Source organism: Balaenoptera borealis (assembly GCF_965194805.1).
Source record: "Balaenoptera borealis genome assembly, chromosome: 19".
Lineage (NCBI taxonomy): Eukaryota > Metazoa > Chordata > Mammalia > Artiodactyla > Balaenopteridae > Balaenoptera > Balaenoptera borealis.
In genome coordinates, this window is record NC_138878.1 from 54,313,356 (window position 1) to 54,336,949 (window position 23,594).

Genomic DNA, 23,594 nt, shown 5'->3' on the forward strand with positions numbered 1-23,594 from the left:
TAAACATGTTTTGAAGCCACACCTATCTTCAGGACATTTGCTGTCTTCAATGGCCTACATTTGAATCTTAATGATTAAAAAAGAAAATCCAAGAGACAAGGCCTTGGACCAATAATAGGTCAGGGATTAGAAATAAACCTCTTCACAAAATTGGAACCATCCAAAGCCTACAGTTCAGAGGGAGGAAAAAAATCCTCTGGAGTCAAAGGAAAAAGACAAGAAAATCTTAGTCTTAGCAATTTTAAGAAATCTGACTTTTACTCTGAGATGCGGAGTCATTGGAAGGTTGTGAGAAGCAGCATGACAAAATCTGACTTTGCTTAAAAATGATCCTTCTGGTTGTTTTGTTTAAATTAAAAAAAAAAAAACAAAAAAAACCCCCAGATAGTCAGTGGGAAAATACAGAAGCTAGGTGGATAGAAGTTAGGAGGCTATAGCAATAACCCACATGGCTCAGCCTAGAGTGTGGAGGAAGGGGTGGAGAAAGTGAGATGCCATTGGATTCTGGATATATTTTGAAGGTATAATGAAGAGGATTTCATGATGGATTGGACATGCAATATAAAAGAGAAAAGTCAAAGAAAACTCTAAGTATTTTGCCTGAGCATCCAGAACAATAAATGTGCTGTTTACTGAGAACTTCTCATTATAGTAGAAGGTTTGGGAGAGAATATCAAGAGCTTGGTTTTGAACTATTTGGTTTTGGACTTTACATGGTAAAGATGTTGAGTAGACAGGCGTATATGGGGTTCTGGGGACATACATGGATTAGATTTATAAATTTGGGAATCGTCAACAAATAGATGACACTTAAAACTATGGGATTTGATGAAATCGTCCAGGGAGCCTTTGGATACAGAAGAGATGGGAAGAGAAGGGAAGAAAAGATAAGGGAAGTCTGAGGATTGAGCCCTCGGGCACTTCAACATTTAGAGGTCAGGTGGATGAGAAGAAACTAGCAAAGGAGATTAAGAAGGAGCAGCCAAAAAAAAAAAAAAAAAAAAAAATGAAGGAGCAGCCAATGACAAGGAAGATGGAGAAAAATTAGGAGAGTGTGGAGTCCCAGAAGCCAAGTGAAGAAAGTGTTTTAAGGAAGAATGATCAATTTTTTCACATGCTGAAAGATGAGGTAAATGGTGACTTCTAATTTAACAAAGTCTTTAGTGATATGGAGGATACTAGTGATCTTCACAAGATAGTTTTGGTGGAGAAATGGGGATAAATTTTGATTGAAGCAGATTTAAGACAGCATGGGAGAAGAGCTGGAGGTAAGGAGCGTGGAAAATTCTTTTGAGAAGTTTTGTTGTAGAAAGTAGCAGAGAAATGGGGCTGTAGCAAGAGGAAAATATGTGTTTAGAGATTTGTGTCTGTTCTGTTTTTCCTTTTAAGATGAGCGAAGTTACATGTTTGTGTGCTTGTAAGTAGCTCTCTGCAGGAAACAACTCTTTGCAGGAACCAGCACTTTGCAGAAGGCCTTTTGCCTTGTCACTTCAGCAAAGCTATATTTTAACTAACTTTTACACCAGATGCCCCCATGCTTAACTAACCTCCAGTCCAATCACACCTTTGAAATCTACTGATCACACAATGCCCTGCGTAATCTGTTGATTCTTTCCTTAAAGAAGCAGAAATGAAGAATAAGTAATTAACGGATGACTGGATCCTTTCCCCAGCCTTCCCTTCAGTAATCCCACGAGCAAACTACATGAACAAGATAGCATCTAAAGGAAGATCACAACAGTCAGTAAGTCTGCATGTAATGGAAAATGACGAGGAATCTGACCCCCTACCTTAATGATTAACTGAGATCGTTTCCCCTTTTGTCCCTTTAAAAACTTTCATGGCCAAGCAGAATCTTCGGAGTTGGCTCTGGGACACAAGTCCTCCTTCTCTCCAGGTTGCAAGCCTCCTGAATAAAGCAACCTTTTCTTTGCCAACCAACACTTGTCTTTCAAGTATTAGCTTTCGAGTGGTGAATAGCCGAACCTGAGTTTGGTAACATGCTGATAAAAACGATTATAACAGATATAGACAAGCTGATGTTTCAGGAGACTAAGAGAGCAATCACTTCAACAATGTCCTCAAACAGATGAGTAGGACTGGCATTTAGTATATAAGTGGAGGTACTGGCCTTAGATAAAAGCATAGAAAGTCATCTATGATAATAGGAAAAGAGGCAGAATGAGTATGGGTGCAGGGAGGTAGATTGATGAAGCTTAAGTTTGTAGAAGTTCTTTATCAGTTTCCAGTGAAATCAGCTCAGGGCAATCATCTTATAGTCAGGCAAGAGGAATCAGAACAGTCATGGCCTTAGGCAACTAACAACTTAGCTCTGAAGTAAATAAGCAAAAATTGATAGCCATACAGAGAGAAACTGGTAAATCCACAGTCAAAGTAGAGGACTATAATATTGTGATATAATAAGAAGCAGTATATTTGGACTTTGTCCCTGTTTTCTGGGAGAAAGCTCCTTAAACTCTCAGAATTTCCTGAGAGATAAAGGTAAAAAGAATGTTTTTAGTTATTCGTAACATGTCCCTTTCAACCACATGAGTTTATGTTAATGAGGTGAGTTTTGGAAAGCCCCCAAGGACAGGAGCTGGTTGCCAGGGGAACCAACCATGTAATTAAAGCATTGGAACTTTCAGCCACTCCCCCACCTCTGGAAAAGGGAGAGAGGTTGGAATTTGAATTAATTGCTAATGGCCACTGAGTTAATCAATCATGCCTACATAATGAAGCCTCCATGAAAAACCCTAACAGAAGGGGTTCAGAGAGCTTCTGGGTCAGTGAACACACTGAAGTGCTAGAAGGGTGGTGCACCTGGAGAGAGCACAGAAGTTCTGCAACTCTTCTCCATGCCTTCCTATAGTGTAAGCCTTACAGTTGGGTTTTTTTTTTTTTTTCTTTTTTGTAATGCAAGAGTATGACTTAAGCTTTGACTGTCAAGGCATTCACTTCAACCATGTCTGGATCCAATAAACACATTGTCAGGCACATGATTAGATAAAGAGGCAGGCTGAATCAGGCTGTCTCCCCACACTGAGGCTCCTTTGTTTTAGAGATCTTGATTGATTTCAGTAACTGACCATTTGGGCCACTTGTTTTTTATCTTCCCATGCTTTAAATTCCCACTCCTACATTTTAAATTTGCTAATAAGGAGTGGGCTCATGAAATTCTAGGCCCCCACCCTCAATCCCAATAAAAGCAGAACCCTAGGCCCACATGTGCACGTGGGCACTGGCTCTCTCCCTTCCTCTCTCCCTCATTCTCTCTCCCCTGACAACCTCGCTGTGTGGCCTCAGATGTGCTGTGTAACTTCCAAGTCCTGTAAGTAATAAACCTTTATTTTTTCAAAGTTTCCTGATGGGTATTGCTGAAGGGTGTCTTGCGGTCATAATAAGAACCACAAGGGCTGGTCTGGCCATAATACTGATTATCAGTAGGCTGATTCCAGCACAAAACACTTATCCTGTGCATTTCTTCCATTTAGTTGCTCCTGAGTTGTATCCTTTATAATAAACTGGTAAGTGTACATGTTTCTCTAAGTTCTGTGAACTACTGTAGCAAATTATTGAACCTGAGATTTATAGCCCGTGAGAAACCCTGATTTATAGCCAGTCAGTCAGAAGTACAGGTGACAACTGGGGACTTGCAATTGGCATCTGAAGTGGGGGGGCAGTCTTGCTGCACTGAGCCCTTAACCTGTGGGGTCTGCACTAACTCTGGGCAGTTAGTGTCAGAACTGAGTTAAATTGTAGAATACCCAGGTGGTGTCCACCAAGAACTGGAGAACTGCTTGGTGTGGGAAAATCCACACATCTAGTGTCAGAAGTGGTGTGTGAGTTGAAGGAAACAGTAATTTTTTTTCCCTTTTAGGACATAATATAAACAGACAAGAAATAAAAACAGAGAAGACTGGAACATAATAAGATAGGTAGATGGATAAAACTGATAACATGTTAACACGTTATAATAGAATTAGAAATTACAAAAATATACAAAAATAATATGTAATCCTAGAATTAAGTAACTCAAATACTTCTACATAATGTTTGGCATAAAAGGAAAATGAAAGAAAAATAAAACCTACAAACAATTTAGAACTAAATACCAAGAGCAACCTTGTGTGAAATCTCATGAGATTCAGCTAATGTGACACAGAAAACTTACAGCCTTAAATGTACTTATTAGAAAACAAGAAATAATTCAAAACAAGAGAATTAAGGTTCAACTGAACAAGGAGAGGGAGAAATAAACAAAACAAAACAATTAGCTAGCTAAAAATCAGAAAACTAGTAAAGTAGAATGTAGAAAGAATAGAAATGGCTACCAAAAATAAAAGTCAATTTTTTGAAAATACCAATAAATGATATAAAAATCTGACATGCAGGAAAAAAATCAGATTGAGCACAAATCCAAAACACTGGAAAGGAAAAGACCTTAAACTCAAAAAATCCAAAGGAGTTAAAAAGTGTTTATGACAAAACCCTATGTATAACTCAAGAGTAAATTACAAAACTAGATGAAATGGATGAGAATAATTTTTTAAATGACCCATGAAGATAGAAAATCTGAATATACATCAATAACCACATAAGAATTTAAAATTTGAGTTCAATGTCTGTTCTCCTAAAAGGCAACAGATACTGATGACTGATGGTATTATTGGCAAGATCATATATAACTGTTGTTGAACATAAAAAAATATGGATATCCACCCAAGTCATTTTACAAAGTTAAATGAACTCAGGTAACAAAACTGGACAAAGAAAGCTCACAAACAATCCAATCTGTGGAAAACTAATCCAATCTCACAAACAAACATAGGTAAACTTTTAAAAGAAAATATTAGCAACATAGAATCCAGCTGTGTATTTAAGGACTAATACATCATTATCAAATAAGGTTTGCCCCACAAATGCAGAAATAGTTCAACATCAGAAAATGTATTTTAAGATCGTCTATTAAAAACTCTAATGGCTCTTCCTTAACCTAATTAAGGGTATTTACCAGAAACCGATAGAAACATACTTAATAAAAAAATTTTAAATTAAACATTAGAAGCATTCCCAATAAAGTTTGAAAAAAGACAGTAATTGTTTTCAAATTGTGATAGTTAAGTACTCAGCTCCTACTGATTAGTTTTCACAAAATGGTACAAATAGAAAAGAAAGGGATCATACATTGTATGTAGAGAACAAAATTATCTACCTAGATATCCAACATGATCCATCACAAAACTATTAGATATTTCTATAAGGTTATTATCAACTTACAGAAAGCAATATTTTGCTCTACCTATATATGTATGTATATATATGATTTTTGTCTGAGAACAAAATATTCCTATTTATAATATCAACAAAATTTATAAAGTACTGAGGAAATTACTTAACAAGAAATGTGCAAGACCTTTTAAAAAGGCAATGAAACTTTACAGAAGGACATAAAAAGAAAAGTAGATATAGCATGTTCAAAGATAGAAGGATTCAATATTGCAAGTACGTGAATGGTGCATCAGATTTCCCCAAAACACTATGAAATGCTAGGTAATATATATCAAATATCCTTTTACAAGTATGCCATGCTTAAAGGAAAATAAAGCAGATCCAAAGGGGACAAAATGAAGAGATCATCAGATACTAGAGGTCAGCATGCTCTGAAGTCACAGCTACCCTCAGGACATTTGTTGACTTCAATTGCCTAGAAGTTTATACCTTACTGGTATGAAAAAAAACCAAGAGACAAAAAGCCTTGGGCCCACTAAAGGTCAAGGACTAGCACTGAACCTCTTCACAAAATCAGAACTGTCCAAGGCCTACAGTTCAGAGAAAGGAAAAAAAATCCATCTGATCTCAAAGGAAAATGACAAGGTACATTTTTGTCTTGCCCTAGACTCTCAGTGAAAAGAAGAAAAAATGCTATGGATAATTCATCATTACACAAGAGCCCCTATACTTGCAAGAAACTGCAGAATTAGACCGGTTCCCCAGAAATTGTAATTGTTGAATGATACATGTAATATAAATGCTTAAAATATATGAAAATATAAAGTATAAAATCAAAACCATGAGGAAGAGAATATATAGAAGAAAAGTACGATCTAGGGGAGAGGGAAAATAACAAGTTCTAGAAATAAAATAATATAATCAATTATATTAAAATCTTAAAAAAAAAATCTTACAACAGCCAGAGAGAAAATACAGATTACTTACAAAAGGAACAACAATGAGACAGATGGTAGACTTCTCAAGAGCAACAACAGAAGCCAGAAGACAGTGGAATAATATCTTCAGAGTGCTGAGAAAAAAATAATTGTCAGTATAGAATTCCACACCCAGTTAAATCATCAGGCAAGAATGAAGATGAAACAAGGTTATATTGCAACAACAACAGAAATATAAATGAAGAGTATTTACTAACAATAGGTCTTGCTTAATGTATTTCATGATAAAATGAGCACAGTATGAAGGTATGATGGAAGAGGAATAGTGTGCAAATAAAAGGATATTCATGTGAATAAATCTACAACCAAATATTGCCATTTTGTAAAACAAAAATAATGCCCATTTTGGGAAGTTAAAAGAAAACAGAACTAAAATATTAGCCAACAATAACATTAAATAGGAAAGATTAACCAAAGTTAAAACATTCTAAGATTCTTTATATTGTCCTGGGAGAAGAGAGACATTAACTATAGCCTTTCTTAAGTATGTACTTGTTAAGTGACACAAACGATAATGATAATGATTAAATGACCAAAACAGGCAGAAATACTCTCAAAATATTTAAACTCACCAGTAATCACGGCAATATGTTATTCAATTTTTTATCTACAAATTGACAGATATTTTTAAGTGATGATATCTAATGTAGGTCAAAGTGCAGAAAAAGAGTAAGTCATACACTGCTGGTACACGCCTGACAAGAATTTTGTGAAAATAAAATATGTATTTGACATAGAGATGAAAATATCACATCTCTCTATAAACCTCAACTCACTGCCACAGCAGCCACCAAGTTATTTCAAGGTAGATACAGTCCTTGATATCTGTGTTTTTTAACTTGTTGGCCTTGAAATCCTAGGGATGAGAGTGAGGCATATAGTTTATTACAAGACCTCTACAAAGTAGTATGCAGACCAAATATTATATGTGGCTTGAATAACTATGTTTTATTATTAATAAAAACAATTAATATCTAGTAAAATATTTAATTTCCATTAAAAATGTATATTTTTTCAAACATTATAATTAAAAAACTACAAAACTACATTTGCATTAAGATGAATAAAATGTATGTGATAAAAAATTAAAGATAACCAGTAAAAGCATACAAATAGTGTATATCTTCCAAACTAAACAAGGGAGGAAGTGGAGTTTAAGAAAAAAACAAAAAAACAAAAAAACTTTACCCATCTTGATTAAGGAAAGATTTTAAAAGGAAGCAAAGAAGATCAAGAGAGTAATCCAAAAGCATAAAATAGGAGAGAAATAAATCCAAGCATACTGGCAATAACAATTAAATTTTAAAAATAAATTCTCAGATAATATCATATTACAGTAGTTATCAAACATGTCTGAACATTTATTTGAACAACCTAAGGAACTTCAAAAAATAATATCTCTGTCCCGTGCCCATAGATTGTGATTTAATTGGTCTGGGATGTGGCCTGGGATCTGGAATTTTTAAAAGGACTCCTGCTATTTCCAAAGTGCATATAAACTTAGAAATAGGGACTTCTCTGGTGGTCCTGTGGTTAAGACTCCATGCTCCCAATGCAAGGGGCCTGGGTTCCATCCCTGGTCAGGGAACTAGATCCTGCATGCTGCAACTAAAAGCCTGCATGCCGCAACTACAAGATCCCACATGCTGCAACTAAAGATCCTGCATGCCACAATGAAGATCCCGTGTGCCGCAACTAAGACCCGGTGCAACCAAATAAATAAAAATACTTTTCTAAAAGTTTAGAAATAATTTCTATATATTTTTCCAAAGTGATTATGCCAATTGATACTGACATTAGTAAGGTACAGAACACTTATAAAAACAGATCTACTCACATATAATTCATATACCTACAGTTCATTCAGAGTACATACAATTCAACAGTTTCTAGTATATTCATAGAGTTGTACAATAATCACCACAATCAAATTTTATAACATTTTTATCACCTCAAAAAGAAACCTCATACCTATTGGCAGTCATTTTCAATTTCCCCATTTTCATTTTCCAATCCACCCTCACCTCCCAGCTCCCACCCCAGTGCTGGGCAACCACTAATCTACTTCCTGTCTCTATGGATTTGTCTACTGTGGACATTTCATATAAATGGAATCATACAATATGTAGTCTTTGTGTCTGGCTTCATTCATTTAGCATGTTTTCAAGGTTCATCTGTATTGTAGTATGTATCAGAACTTCATTATTTTTTTATTGCTGACTAATATTCCATTGTAAGGATATACCAATTTTACTCATCTATTCATCAGCTGATAGACATTTGGGTTATTCCACTTTTTGGTTTTTATGAATAATGAGGTATATAGCACTTCTGCATTGAAAAGTTGTAAACACTTGGTACTGTAATACTTCTCAATTTTTGCCAATCTAGGGCGTGTGAAATAATTATCTCACTGTGGTTTTAATTTGCATTTCCTGATTGCTAGTGAGGTTGAACAGTTTTTCATGATTATTGGCTATTTGCATTTCCTTTTCCTTGAACTGCCTATAAATGTCTCTTACCCAATTTTTCAAAAAGGTTATTTACCTTTTTCTTAACCATCTATAGGAGCTTTTTTTTTTTTTATAGGAGCTTTTTATATTCTAGATACTAAATGAATTCCTGTCAATATGCATTGCAAATATCTTCACCAAATTCACGGCTTGTCGTTTACTTTTTTTATGATGTCTTTTTATAAAGAGAATAATTTTCATGCAGTCAAATTTATCAACCTTAGAATGATTATTTTTAAAAAGAACTAAATAGAACCTTTAGAAATGCTCAGTTTAGTTCTCTGTCACATCTGTTCCTTTATAAAAATCTTTTATTGCTTTTCATTTTTGTAATTTAGTTTATTTCTTTAAGTATTTCACCAATAGTTTATATTTACATTTAAAAATTCCAATATGTTAAATCTTTTACCGTGCGATCTGTTGTTTCCTTAGATTACTTATCAACTCACCTGTGACCTGTTTCCTCGTGGGTCTGATGATCTTTGTGAGCTCATCTTTTGTTGATTAATTTGTGAGAATTCTAAAAGCCCTCTTACTTTCCTCCAGAGAGAATTTGCATTTGCTTCGGCCAGGATTCAGAGGGCACCACCTTAGAGAATAAAATTTCAACTCCTTTTTTTCTATTTTTTAACTATCCTTATTTCTTATTACTCTATCATTCACTTTTCTTTAGATATAATGTTTTTCTGTTCCTCCTACAAAGTTAATGCCCAGCCCAAGCCCTTTACACCTACTACTGCAACTGCCTGGAATACTGTTCCTCCAGACACTGGCCTGACTCATGCCCTTACTTTGGTAAAGTCTTTGTTCAAATATTACTTTCTTAGAGAGGTTTCTCCAAAATCTACCTATCTAAAATAACCTACCCCCCCATTCCCCATTTAGTTCTTTCTCTGCCTATTCTACTTCACCTTTATTCATACTGTTTATTGCTACCTGCAATTTTTATATTTATTAAATAAATATATGCATATAAATAGGCACACACATACACATATATTTTTGTTTCCTTATTTATTTTGTATTTCTCCCACAAGAATGTAAGTTTCAGCAGAATAGGAACCTTGTTTAGATCATTATTTCTCCAATGCCTACTACAGTCGTTGGCATAGAATAGGCCCCTCAATAAATAAATATATTTTGAATAAATGAGTACATTTTAAAGAATGGAGACAAATGATATAAGTCTAAATACAAAAAAAAAATCTGGAAAGGAACTGACTCCCAAGTTTACATAAAAGCATTGTTACAGGGGGAAAAGAGGAGTGAAGGGGCAAGAGACAATTATATTCCAGTGATTTGAAGAGTCCAAAGACTAAAGTCATCATTTAGATGGGAAAATCACTTATTAAAGTTTTAACTGATATATGCTCTGTCCCTTATGTTGCTACAGGAAAAAAACAATGAACTTTCTTCAACTATCAGTTTCTTCCTGAGCTATTTTCCAATAAAAGGTGGTTCTAGCATATTCATTCAGTGTAAAATACAAAGTTCTTAAAATGTGATATTCAACTGCAAAACACAAATAAGAGAATTTTTTTTTGTAATGGATTGTGTTCACTTGAATTGTTAGTGAAATGCATTGATCCACACTGTCACTATATAAATAATGTAAGCTCTTCTGTTGTCAGAAAAACCATACATTTCTCTACCTATTAAAAAAATATTTAGAGTTGCTTTGGCAGATCTAAATTGTAACAATGAATCATAGCCTGTTTTTTCTGGCAATATTGCAAGTGTCCCAGAATTCAATTCTCTCCCTTTGTTCATCAAGGAACACAGGAAGGAAGACAGGCTTATATTTGAAGGATGGAGAAGATAAATGTGCCCAATGAAACCATCCATGTCTACTTCCAGTAATTTGAAACTATTCCTTGGAGAATAATAAGAAATTCAGTTAATCACTTAAAAACAACCTTGAAATAACAGAAAAGAAAGCAGCCATTCCAAAGGTAGATCCTGAAATACTAGGGGTAGATATCCTTACCTAGTGACACCAAGTTACTATAGTTCTCCAACATCACATCTCTATACAAATCCCTTTGTGCAGAGTCCAGGCATTCCCACTCTTCCTGAGAGAAGTCAATGGCAACATCCCTGAACATCACTGATCTCTGAAACACAAACATAATACTAGTTGTGGAAATAAATAAAATATTTTTTCAATGGAAGGGGAGATGATAGAGAGCTCTCCACGAAGAAGGCAACAGAGCAAACAGGCTGGGAAGCCTCTTACATGGATAAGACACTAAAGAAATTGGTGCTTCTGAAGTTCCTTTTTATGCCTGTTGCTGTAGATATTTCCTGCATATAGAATATCTCATTTTACACATAAATCTGAGAATAAAGTCAATGCAATGTCCCAATTGAAAGAAATAGCATACACAAGCACCCTGTACAATAGGTATCTTACATATCATGCATTCTCAACAAATGCAAGTTTCTCTTTCTTCTTCTCTATTTAAGAAGGAAATAATTTGGTATAATTTTCTGTAAAACCTTATAAAATCTCTATCTTATAAGATTTGCATAAAATTAAAGAATTTATTGAAACATCAGGTTCATCATTATCAGAATATTACATCATAAGCATTTTCCTTGTTACTAATAATTTAGTAAATATTTTAAATAGACTGTAGAATAGCTCCATATAATGAATATATCTGACTTAATAAGTGTGCATCATTGAACACTTTAGGTTACATAAAAATCTTGTAAGCATTTTTTACTTTTGGGAGTTTATAATTCTCAACAGCATCATCATGTAAATAATGATCTTTCTTGTTACTATTAATCACTTAAAAACGTACCTTTTCTTTATTCTAAGCAACAGAAAGGTAGAAAAGATAATCTGAACTTACACATTCAAGATTAGCACAAAATGTTGAATCTCAAAATGATCCATGTTACTGGTATTCGTCAATCACGGATTCCCAGGGAAGATCCCTGATCTCTGTGTATTCAATCCCTAATATGTTCCTTATCTTAAAAGCTCACAAAGCACGAGCTTTGCCATGTATGGACACTAAGCCCAGTCAAGACCAAATCCTATCTTGTCTAACCAGGAAATGTAGGTCTAAAGAGAAGTTCAAAGTTTTCTCATGCGTGGTATGTACAAATCTTAAAAAATCAGGGACTCTGCTTTTGTTATATCAGTGTTCCCAGTCAAAGATGCTCACTGGACTTTTGCATAAGTATGTGAATAAAGGTTAGATTAGAAAGACATACATAGGGAAGACACTATCACTTATAAGAATGGAAAAAACTGGAAAGCACACTCATGAATGGGGTGAGTCAGGAAGGAACTTTTAGGAATAAGGAATGCAAACATGCACATATTCTGTAAAAAAGTGATTATTTAAAGAGGGCACAAGGAAGCACTGATTTACCTGAGCCATGGTTTTTACAGATGCAAGAAATGATCGATCATCTTCTGGATTCCTATCTTAGAAAAGCACAGAGTCTGGAAAAGGCAGTACTGGGGAGGAGAAACAGAACCATGAGACCATGCTTTTTGCAAAGCTCCAAATGGGTAAGTTAGAATTATCTTTGGTGTTCTCCTCTTCCTGTCTCTTTCTCCCATCCCTAAAATATACAATAAGCAGGGGAGACACAGTTGGTGATTCTTACCCTGGTCAAACTCAATGCTCTCTCTATATACAAAGAGAAAACATTTACAACTTCTTTACTGTTTCTGAAATGAAACTTATAGGTAATAAAACACATTTATATACATTATACCAAAAACAGAGATAATGACCAACTGTTACATTTTAATATGTTAATGACCATACACAACTACATAGAAGGCTCAAATAGTTAAATACTTAGGCTTACAACTACTTAAAATGAACACTTTTAGATTTTTAAGACTACAATATTCAACTTAATATGGTTGACATCTTTTATTTATAGTTGACATTTTAAAATAAAGGCCATATATGTATGTATGTGTGTGTGTATGTGTGTGTAGAATCAATGAAATTCATTACCTACAAATGAAGACTTCTACAAGTATGTGATACTGGCAAGTCATATCACAAGCAGTGTTGCAGTCAGTGCCATAACTTTTTTAAATGGTTTAAAAAAACTCAGTAAATTTCTGAATAAAACAAAGTACAATCTTTTCTCAATCAAACTATGGTAGCATTCCTGGAAAATTTAGCTGACAGTAAAACCATGCAATAATAGTAAAACAAGTGCAGCAATTAAAAAAATCAGGCAAAAAATGCTTTACGTGAGAGGTGCCAGTCCCAGATAATTATAAACACATTTTTCCCCCAGCTATGGTCCTCATTTTGCAGGTCACAGAGAATTTCTTTGTTGTGCACTTCAGGACATCTAGAAGTTGGCAAACTACTGCCCACCAATTATTTTTAAAAATAAAGCTTTACTGGAACACATCTATATTCATTCACTTATATACTGTCTTTGGCTACTTTCACACTATAATGGCAGAGTTGAACAGCTGCAAGAGAGACCATATGGCCCATAAAGCCTAAAATATGTACTGTCTAGCCCTTTACAGAAAAGCTTTCTAAGCTGTGATCTAGATCCATGGTTTGCTTCAGTCCTTCAAAAGCCAGAAGCCTTCACCCTCAACCCAGTTATTTAAACATTCAAAAGAACCCAGCTATATTTCGAAAACATCCCTAGGGAAAGTCACTGCCCCTACAGAGAATCATTGATATAGGTGATCAATAAATATTTAATTAGAAATTCCACTTCTTCCAGCTACAATAGATAACTGTGCCCATCGTTAACAATAAAAAAAGAATTCAGATAAGATGTAAATTCAGAATTAAAAAAAAAAATTCATCACAGAGCTGAAGACACAAATAAATTTAAATGAACTAAACTCCAAAAAGTGCCAAGTTCTTCATAAAAGACATGTATATGGATACTCCCATCCCTGGCAGGGCTTAAACTAAATTTTACTTACCTTAAAGGTAAATAGTCCAACTATTCCAATAAAAAGACAATGTCAAGGCAAGATAAAAAAGCAAATTCCAATTGTATGCTCTTTACGAGAAATGCACTTTAAATATAAACAGATGGGTTAAAAGTTAAATGGAGAAAGCAAGAAACTAATACAACATTGTAAAGCAACTATACTTCAATAAAGATTAAAAAAAAAGTTAAACGCAGAAATATATACCATACAAACACTAAGCATAAGAAAGCTTGTGTACCTGTATTAATATAAGGCAAAACAGACAAAGAGTAACACTGGCAATAAATGATAAATTCATCAAGAAAACACAGCAATCCTAAATGTGTAAAGACTTAACAAAAGAGCATCAAAATATACAAAGTAAAACTTGAAAGAACTAAAGGAAGAAACAGACAAATCCACAATCAGATTTGGAAATTTTAACATCTTTCTCTCAGTAATTGACACAACAAGCAGATTCTTAAAAATCAGTAACAATATAGAGGATTTATACAACACTATCAAGTACCATGATATAACTGATACCATACCCAACTGTCAAGAATACCACACTCAACTGTCATGAGCTGAGCTGTGCTAGAGAGAGCTGAGCTGCTGGTTGTCAGAAAAGCTGACGAAGACAAGACAACAGCCAAAATGACAGTACCAGTCAAGCCTTTAATCTTTAATCACTTACTAATCAGCTAGTATAAGCAAGAGGCTAACCGAGAGAAAGTACTGACTCCCCCACTGTTCCATTCTCCCCCATGGAACAGCAGCTACAGAAGGTCTAATGGATAAACACAGATTTATGGAATCATCTCACTGCCAACGGAGTACCAAACAAAAGACCCCTCCCACTTCATGGAGAGGGAGATGGGGGAAGGGTTAGGAGTAGGAAAGTCACAGTGGAGAAAAAGTATCTTCAATGTTTGCCTCCCTATACATGATAAGGAAGTCGGTGCCTGATAAAGAGGTATCGTAATGGAGGCACTTGGGGTAGGAAGGCAGATGTGCATAAGAGCATGGCTGGCTGGGAGGCCTGAGTCCTAGGACTGCAACTCCTTAGGATACTGCGATGCATGGCTAGGCACTACGTCAGGTGTGGGAAAGAAACAAAGTATCAAAAATATTTTAAATTTGAATCATTCAGAGTATATTTTCTGGTCTTTGTCCACACACTATTAAATTAGAAATAACAATAAGAGGTCTAGTAGTACCTTCAAGTATTTGCAAATTAAACACACTTCTAAATAACTCGTAAGAAGAAATCACAAAAGACATTAAAAAATATGCTGAACTGAATGACAATGAAAACACAACTTACCAAATTTTGTGGGCTGCAGCAAAAACAGTATTTAAAGGAAAATTTATAGCTTTAAATGCTAGGAAAAAAGGAATGTGTACTATCAGTTCCCACCTTAAGGAGCTGGCAAAAGAAGAACAAACGAAGCCCAAAGTAAGAGGAAAAGAAATAATAGAAATAAACACAAAATCCACAATGGATCCAAAATGGATTTTAACAGAGAATCAACAAAGCAAAAAACTTGTTCTTTCAGAAGATTAATAGAGTTGATAAGCTCCTAGCAAGTCTATGAAGAAAAAAAATTACCAATATGGAGAAAAGAATACTGATCTTACAGGCATTAAAAGGATAATGCAACCCTATGCCAATAAATTTGACAATATGAATGATATGGACAAATTCCTTAAAACACAAATTATCAAAAGTCACACAAGAAGAAACAGAAAATATAAACTGCCCCATAGATATTACAGAAATCGAATTTTTAGTAAAACAAAATAAAACACCCTATCTACAGAGAAGACCCAGATGGCTTCACCAGGAAGTTCTACCAACATTTAAGGCAGATATAATACTATTCCTTCACAAACTTTTTCAGAAAATAAGAAAAGGAGTAGACATTCTCTTTTACATTTTGAGGCAAAAAACCCATAACATCAAAACCTGACAAAAATATTGCAAGAAAAAAATTTTAGCTCAATATCTCTTGTGAACACACACACAAAATTATAAGGTGGTATCAAATAGAATCCATTTGACTTTGGAACTGTGAGTATGTTTTGTATAACTATAAGACGAAATTAAATCAAACTGGAAAAAAATCCCTAAGAACCAAAAGCAAAGTGAAACAAACTTACCTGTTCATAATACTAGCAGGGTAAACACAGAAAGGAAGTGGTTATTTCAAGGAATTTTAAAATACGTACATTTGACATTAGATTCCTAGTGCAATATAACCTACAGACCAAATAGCTAATAACAAATAACCAAATAGCTGTTTTTCAGTAACTATACTATTATTAATATTAATAAATAATAAATGTATTAAATATTATTAACCAAAGTTTTATTAAATAAAATAATAAATTATTATTAATAATATTGGCATTGTTATTCTAAAACAGACAATTCTGAAATGATTACACACACATACATCAATGAGAATAAATCAAGTATGTAATTATCTTAATGTTATTAAGAATATAGATTTTCAGAGTACTAAAATACAAATGTAAAAATCAAGAAAAACTCTATAACCTTTAAATTCAATTGGAAATATCATTATAAACTCAGGATGTATTTTTCTCCTTCTAAAAAATACATATTTAACCAATCCTGTAAAGACCTACAAGCAATAACAACCAGAAGCAATGAGAACTCCTACTATCCTAATTGTGGCTTCTTAAAACCACTTCTCACTAAAAGGAACCAGGGCTCCACAGAGAAGTGGTTGATTTCATGTTTAACACAGGAAAATGAACAAGATGGGCCTAGAACATCTTGTCACACCAGAAAGTTTGGAATCTACCACAAACTCCAACAGTAATCAAAAGGAATTCAAAAGGAGCCAAATCAGAGGTAGTAAAGAGGATCCCACTGGCAACAGATGGACAGTTTGAGTATTAATAAGAATAACTGCTATAGACTGAAACATACCAAATATATTTGAATCTACAAGTTCATAATGATAATTTAAAAGGAAAACACACGATAAACTTAGGAAGATGCTGAAAAATGAGACTAAAATCAAGCTTTTATCCTACTTTTTTTGCATAAGCTATACTTCAGAGTAACCAAGACATTGGTGAGAGGATGGCTCCCTTTACAGAAGTATCCCAGCTAATAAATGCAGAAGAAGTGATAGAATTAAATAATATTTTGTGACTTCTGATAAAATAATGGATTCCAAATAAAGATTATCAATGGCTGCTAACATCACATAAAGGAAAACAACCAAATATTCACTACTTCATAGATGTATATATCATTATGTATGAAGGATTAGCGTAAAACAAACAAGCAAAAACACAAAAAACCTGAACCTGATCAAGCCTCTAGAAATGCCAGTTTACAAGAAATACAGGGTTAAAGGAACATGTTAAATAACACCACGTATATGCAATCAACAAAATCCAGAATATGGGTAACTGTAAGAAACTCTGTTTCTGGAACAAATAAAACTGAAAGAAAAGAGAAAAAGATTTAAGAAATATATCTTCTTATTACATTAAATGGACATTCTTTGGATCTTTTTTTTTGGACAGGTTTTTTTTTTTTTATTGAAGTATAACTGCTTTACAGTATTGTGTTAGTTTCTGCTGTACAATGAAGTGAATCAGCTGTATGTATACCTACATTCCCTCCCTCTTGGACCTCCCCCCCCCCCATTCCACCCATCTAGGTCATCACAAGCACCAAGCTCATTGTTTGGATCTTGATTCTAGCAAACCATAAAAAAATATTTATGGGCAATGGGGAAAACATGAACACTAACTGGCTATTTTATGCCATTAAGAGAGTACTGAGTTCTTTTTTTCTTTTTAATAGTAATGACATTGTGGTTATGTTTTTAAAATAAAAAGTCCTTATATTTTAGAAACACCCACTAAAATACTTGTGAATGAAATTATATATCTGGAATTTACTTCAAAATAATCCATGCTTTTTTGGGTCGGGGGAGAGAGTAGTAGAACCATAGATGAAACATGTTTAGCCCTAAACTGATATTTGTTGAAGCTGAGTGATGGGTAGAGTACACAGGGATGCCTTACACTATACTTTTAGTTTTGCATATGTTTGAATTTTTCCATAATAAGAAGTAAAAAAGAAAGACTTGAAGGATAGATTCCAAATATGAACCATGATTCATTCCTAAGGAGGGCTTCTGAGTAATTTTTATTTTCTTCCTTGTTTGTTTCCTTTTGTATTTTCTAAATCATTCCAACAAACATGTACTACTTTGATGTCGTAAAACTAAATAATAGCTTCCTGAAATTTAAAACAAGGGTATGCTATGGTTAAAAAGAGAAATTCTCGGGCTTCCCTGGTGGTACAGTGGTTGGGAGTCCGCCTGCCAATGCAGGGGACATGGGTTCGAGCCCTGGTCCGGGAGGATCCCACATGTCGTGGAGCAGCTAGGCCTGTGCGCCACAACTACTGAGCTTGCGCTCTGGAGCCCGCGAGCCACAACTACTGAGCCTGAGTGCCACAACTACTGAAGCCCGTACGCCTGGAGCCCGTGCTCCACAGTGGGAGAGGCCACCACAATGAGAAGCCCACACACTGCGGGGAAGAGTGGCCCCCGCTCGCTGCAGCTGGAGAGGGTCCGCATGCAGCAGCGAAAACCCAACGCAGCCAAAAATAAATAAATAAAATAAATAAATTTATAAAAAAAAAAAAGAAATTCTCAATAAATTCAGAGAAAAAAAGAATATTTAACAGTATAAAGACAGACTCTAAGACTTTTTTTTTGAAAATCTGGGTAATGGAGAAAAAAGTAAGAAAGGGGAAAAAATGAGGAAATGGGCCAATTTTATTATTACTCAAGGTTGTGATTTGGGTAGAATTTATGTCAAAAGCATTAAAATAAACTAAAAGTAGGCCACTTCTAGAAATTTGCTCCAAAGATAAACCATAGAAACAATATACACAGTTACCAACAAAACACTGGGGAAAAAACCACCAATGCCCACCTGTAGGAGACTGGCTGAATAAAGCAGTATATCCACACAACATAAAATGAAGCTATTAAAAAGAATGAGGAGGATCTCTATAGGCTGCTTATGCAGTGATCTCTGGGATACATTAAATATGTGAGGAAAAAAAAAGGAAAGTGCAGAACAGTATACAAGGAATGCTCCTTTTTGATTAAGAATGAAGATGATAAAAAATACATACATATACATACAAACACATACACGTAAACATATATATATCATTTGAAAGAAAAATAGAAGAATAAACCAAAGAGAAGCACAGGTAGTTATCTACAGAGGGAAGAAAAACAAGGTGGAAGAGACAGGAATGGATGCTAGACTTCTCTAAATTCACCTTGTTCTACAGTTTTGATTTTAGAAATATGTAAATATCTTATTTAATTTTAAAACAAAATTAAATCAAAGTGGTGGGAAAACAATCCCTAAAAGTAGAAAGCAAGGTGAAACAAGTGAGCCTGTGTCTCTCAAGTTGATGACTTAACTATATGAAAGATGTTATTATAGGTGACTTTAAAAACACAGTAATTTGATTATAGATCCTTAGTGGGTTATATCCCATTGAACTCCAAGAAGTCTTAGTTGTTTTCTATATTCATAAGATTAGTAAAAATGTTGGTATTGTTATTTTGAAACTCTTTCTCTCAATCCAAAAGGAAGCAGGAAATATGGAAAAAGAAATAAAGAAGAGATGGAACAAATATAAATGGAAAGATGACAGATTTGACTCAAACTATACCAATAATCACACTAAATATAAATGGTAAAAACACTCCAATTAAAAGACAGATATTGTTAAACTGGATAAAAACACAAGATCCAACTAAATGCTGCCTACAAGAAATGTACTTTATCAGAACACAAATAGGTTAAAAGTAAAAGTATAGAGATATACCATGCTAACACTAATGAAAAGAAAGCTGAAGTGGCTATGTTAAATATCAGATAAAGTAAATGTTCAGAGCAAAGAATATTACAAGACCATTTCATAATGATAAAGGAGTCAATTCAACATTAGGACATATAATCTGAAACATTTATGTACCTAATAACAGAGCTTCAAAATAAATGAAGCAGAAACTGATAGAAACTACTGTACAAAGAGAAAGAGGTAAATCCAACAAATTCAATACGGGTACCGAAGATTTAAACAGTACCAATCCATCTGACCTAGCACATATGTATAGAACATTCCACACAACAGTGGCAGAATAAAGTCTTTTCAAGTGCACATCAAACATGTACTAGGATAGACCACACATTCTGGGTCATAAAATAAATCTTAATAAATTTAAAAGAATTCAAGTCATACAAAGTATATTCTCTGAACAAAATGGAATGAAAATAGAAAATCAGTAGCAGAAAGACCTCTGGAAGATCCTTAAAATGTTTGAAAACTAAATAACATGTTACTAAATAACCCATAAGACAAAGAAGAAATAAAAAGGCAAATTAGGAGGGATTTTGAACTGAAGGCAGAATAACTGAAATAAGATTGGCAAGTGATAACTTTTAAGCTGGGCATATGATAGTACAGAGGTACACTTCTGTGTACCTCTGAAAATTAACAAACTTTTTAAAAAGTTAAAAAAACAGAATGCTGCTATGTCAGAAATAACACAAAAGAGCTCTTCCTTTTTAAATTTATGGATCTCAAATCCATTCTTCCTCAGTTTAACCGCTATTGGGAAGCATCTATCACAATTAACTGCACATATTCCTTGCTCTCAATCTACAGAAAATTGCCTTGCCCCTCCATCATTTGAGAAGGCTTACCTAGGAAATTTCAAAAAGAAGCAAAGATTCGGGACTTCCCTGGTGGCACAGTGGTTAAGAATCCGCCTGCCAGTGCAGGGGACATGGGTTCCAGCCCTGATCCAGAAAGATCCCACGTGCCACAGAGCAACTAAGCCCACGCACCACAACTACTGAGCCCACGTGCCACAACTACTGAAGCCTGCGCGCCTAGAGCCCGTGCTCCGCAACAAGAGAAGCCACCGCAATGAGAAGCCCGTACACTGCAATGAAGAGTAGCCCCCACTCGCTGCAACTAGAGAAAGCCCGCACACAGCAACGAAGGCCCAACGCAGCCAAAAATAAATAAACAAAAAAACCCTCCAAAAAACCCCAAAGATTCCTATGTCCTGAAAAAACAAAGGCATTTCAGGAAACAAAGAGAAAACATCTACGCACCTTGGAGCTTGCTTCTGATTGTATAACAGCCATTCTTTCTTCCTCTGGGCGCTATTCTCAGGGAAAGAAAAAAGAATCATGAGATACTGGGCCTTTCTTAGGGTATACTCTAAATTAGAACGCCACCAATCTACCCCTCATTTAACATAGAGGAAAGTCAAAAGGAGACTAGAACAGTTCTGCACTTTCTGTATTAGAAAGAAGGGCCAAGTTCACAGCCATCTTGGGCTAGAATTTGTTTCTGAATTCAAAGGTGTCTGCTGGAGACGGAGTCCTGAAGGGGAGTGCTACAGGTTCTCAAGTGTATGGCTGACTCCTCTAGCACACTCTCTGGAAGTATTCCCACTCCTGGAATCCCATTACATTTCCAAGTGACCTGTCTTGAAGGTGCTATCAGCTCTAAAATTCTCATCTCAAGTCCAGATCTGTGCCTTAGAAATAACTAATACTCTTCATTCAGGGGTTCAAATTTCTGACTTCTTCCTTCCTGTCACTTCTCTGCATCCAGAACCCTTAAGGCTATAAGGTGAAAGAGCACCAGCAAGCAGCAGGGAAGCTACATCTACAATCCCAGGGCAAACTAAGGATGGATATGAAAAATGAAGCACTACAGGCAATGTGTGAAATGGGGGGTGGGGGGTAGGGTGTGGTAATCACTGTGGTCAAAAGAGAAATAAGTCAAGTCCTCAGAGGAGGACAAAGCCACAAGGGATTCTTAATCCATAGGCTGACTCAGCCATAGAATGAACCCCAGAAATTACCAAAATGCAATTTTACCTCTGTACCCCACTAAACTCCCATAAGATCACAGACTATAAAATATACAAATGACTCACAAAGTCACACACAATCACATTTCCACAGTCACACAGCCAGAGTCACAATCACCAAGTTAATGCTACACTGTCTGACCACCTAGTCTTAAAACCCAATCATACACAGAGCATACACACAATCACTCAAGCATATACAAGCACCCTGTTGGGGACACACACAGCCCAAAATAACCTTTCACAACAGCACTTTTACTCTCTTCATACAGTTATGAAAACGGCACACAGTCATCCAATCAGATAGTCAGAAAAACACAACCAGGTCAAGGAAACAAGCAATCACAAACGTCGTGTCACAGAAACAGTGTCGTAACACTTCGAAGTCACAGGCAAACCCTAGTAACACACATACAAAACTTCAAAGTAACACAAGCACTTCCAAACACCCTGTCACAACAACACTGTCGCACACCTCAGAGTCATAAGCACGCAGTCCACACGCAATTACACTGTCACATAAGCACATTTCCAGTCAAGTAAGCACGCGGTCACAAACAAAGTCACAGCAGTACTATCACAGCCTCAGAGTCAAAACAACTCACACTCACACAAACGCTTACACACAAAACCACAGTAGCACACGACCATTCGCCCATACAGTCACCAATACCAGGCTGGCTGTCGCGCGCGCGCGTACACACACACACACACACACACACACACACACACACACACACACACACGAAACACCAGGAGACACGGCCACTCACGTAATTGCAGTGACTCTTCCTCCGACCGTTTCCACCCTGGCATTCCGGACATACTCACCTCGACAGAGGGTGCAGTTCAGGGTCCAGGACCTGGTGCCCGGGATCCCAGCCCGGTTTCGGGTTCGCCCGCCCTGCGGGAGCCAGGCCAAACTCCTCCACAGACGCAGCCCTCTCCCCACGCGAGGTCCCCAAGTCGCGCGAACAAACGGAAATGAAGCCGCGTTCGGGACGCGGTGGCTCTGGGAAATGTAGTCCAACTCCGGGCAGGCTGTGGCTGGCCAGCGAGAACGTTAGGAGACCCAGTCCACAAACTCTCCGCTGGGTTCGAGGACCCGGCTGCTAGAACTAACTCGCCCCAACTGCCGCGCCCCGGAGATTTCTGGGAGAGCCCGCCTGCGCTCAGTGCGCAGGCGTGGGGCGCGCTCGCCTCGGGCAGTTGGCCCCTGAGACCGCGGCGAGTGTTGAGTGGGCTCGGGGTCTTATACACATCAGGAGAAAGTGGGACCCGCCGGTGGGGCAGGTGCAGGGGACCAGCCTGAGCGTCAGACTGGCATGGGACCCTCTGTGTGCCTTGTCAGGCCCTTTGGTGCTTGTGAATATTTGCGAGACAACGCGAGATATTTTCGGGTGGACTGGGAGTCCCTCAGTGGCCGAGTGTATGGTTGTATTTCTGCCTGTGTGTGATTCTACGTGCTGTTGGGTGTGAGGTTATTCGTACTTGAAGCTGCACGGTAATAGCATTTTATAACTGTGTGGGATTGTCTGACGTATTAAGGGACCTCTACTTTTGTAGTTTGTTTTGTGCCATAATTGAGTGTGGTTGTGTGACTGGTGATGATTTGTGTCAATATAAAGGTACCTTTCTTGTGCCTGTATCTTCAGAATGTCTGTTAGGAGTTTGACTAGCAAAAGAACATATATGTGACTGTGAAAAAACGATGGATGGTCAAATTATTTCTTCCTTGAACACTAATTTGATGATCTGGAAAAGGTTATTCATTTGGTAGATAATTTAGACATGATTTTTCTATTGGATCAAATAAATGTATTATGGGGAAGAATGTAAAATCAACATAGTTGGGTTTTGTTTGTTTTATTTTTTAAGAAAGATAATTTCAAAGGTAGGGTAACTGCTTTTTCCTCTGCCACAGCCCTTCAAAGTA

General features: G+C 36.1%; 1 protein-coding gene and 2 long non-coding RNA genes across 3 annotated transcripts in view; 1 reads left to right on the forward strand and 2 right to left on the reverse strand.

The window, feature by feature from the left end:
- ZNF420 (zinc finger protein 420) overlaps positions 1-22,719 on the reverse strand; it is a 29,164-nt gene extending 6,445 nt beyond the window's left edge. The window contains exons 1-2 of the mRNA XM_082367376.1: positions 22,490-22,719; positions 20,889-20,939 (exon numbers count right to left, since the gene is read on the reverse strand). The gene's annotated coding sequence lies outside the window, so the exon portion shown is untranslated. The remainder of the gene's footprint in view (positions 1-20,888; positions 20,940-22,489) is intronic.
- LOC309616656 lies at positions 1,751-9,327 on the reverse strand. Its single transcript, XR_014237551.1, has 3 exons — positions 9,193-9,327; positions 6,220-6,304; positions 1,751-2,003 (listed from the first exon to the last, which is right to left on the reverse strand). It is a non-coding gene; the product is annotated as an uncharacterized lncRNA (long non-coding RNA).
- Positions 9,340-13,592, forward strand: LOC309616654. Its single transcript, XR_014237549.1, has 2 exons — positions 9,340-9,538; positions 12,153-13,592. It is a non-coding gene; the product is annotated as an uncharacterized lncRNA (long non-coding RNA).
- Positions 22,720-23,594: the final 875 nt, after the last annotated feature.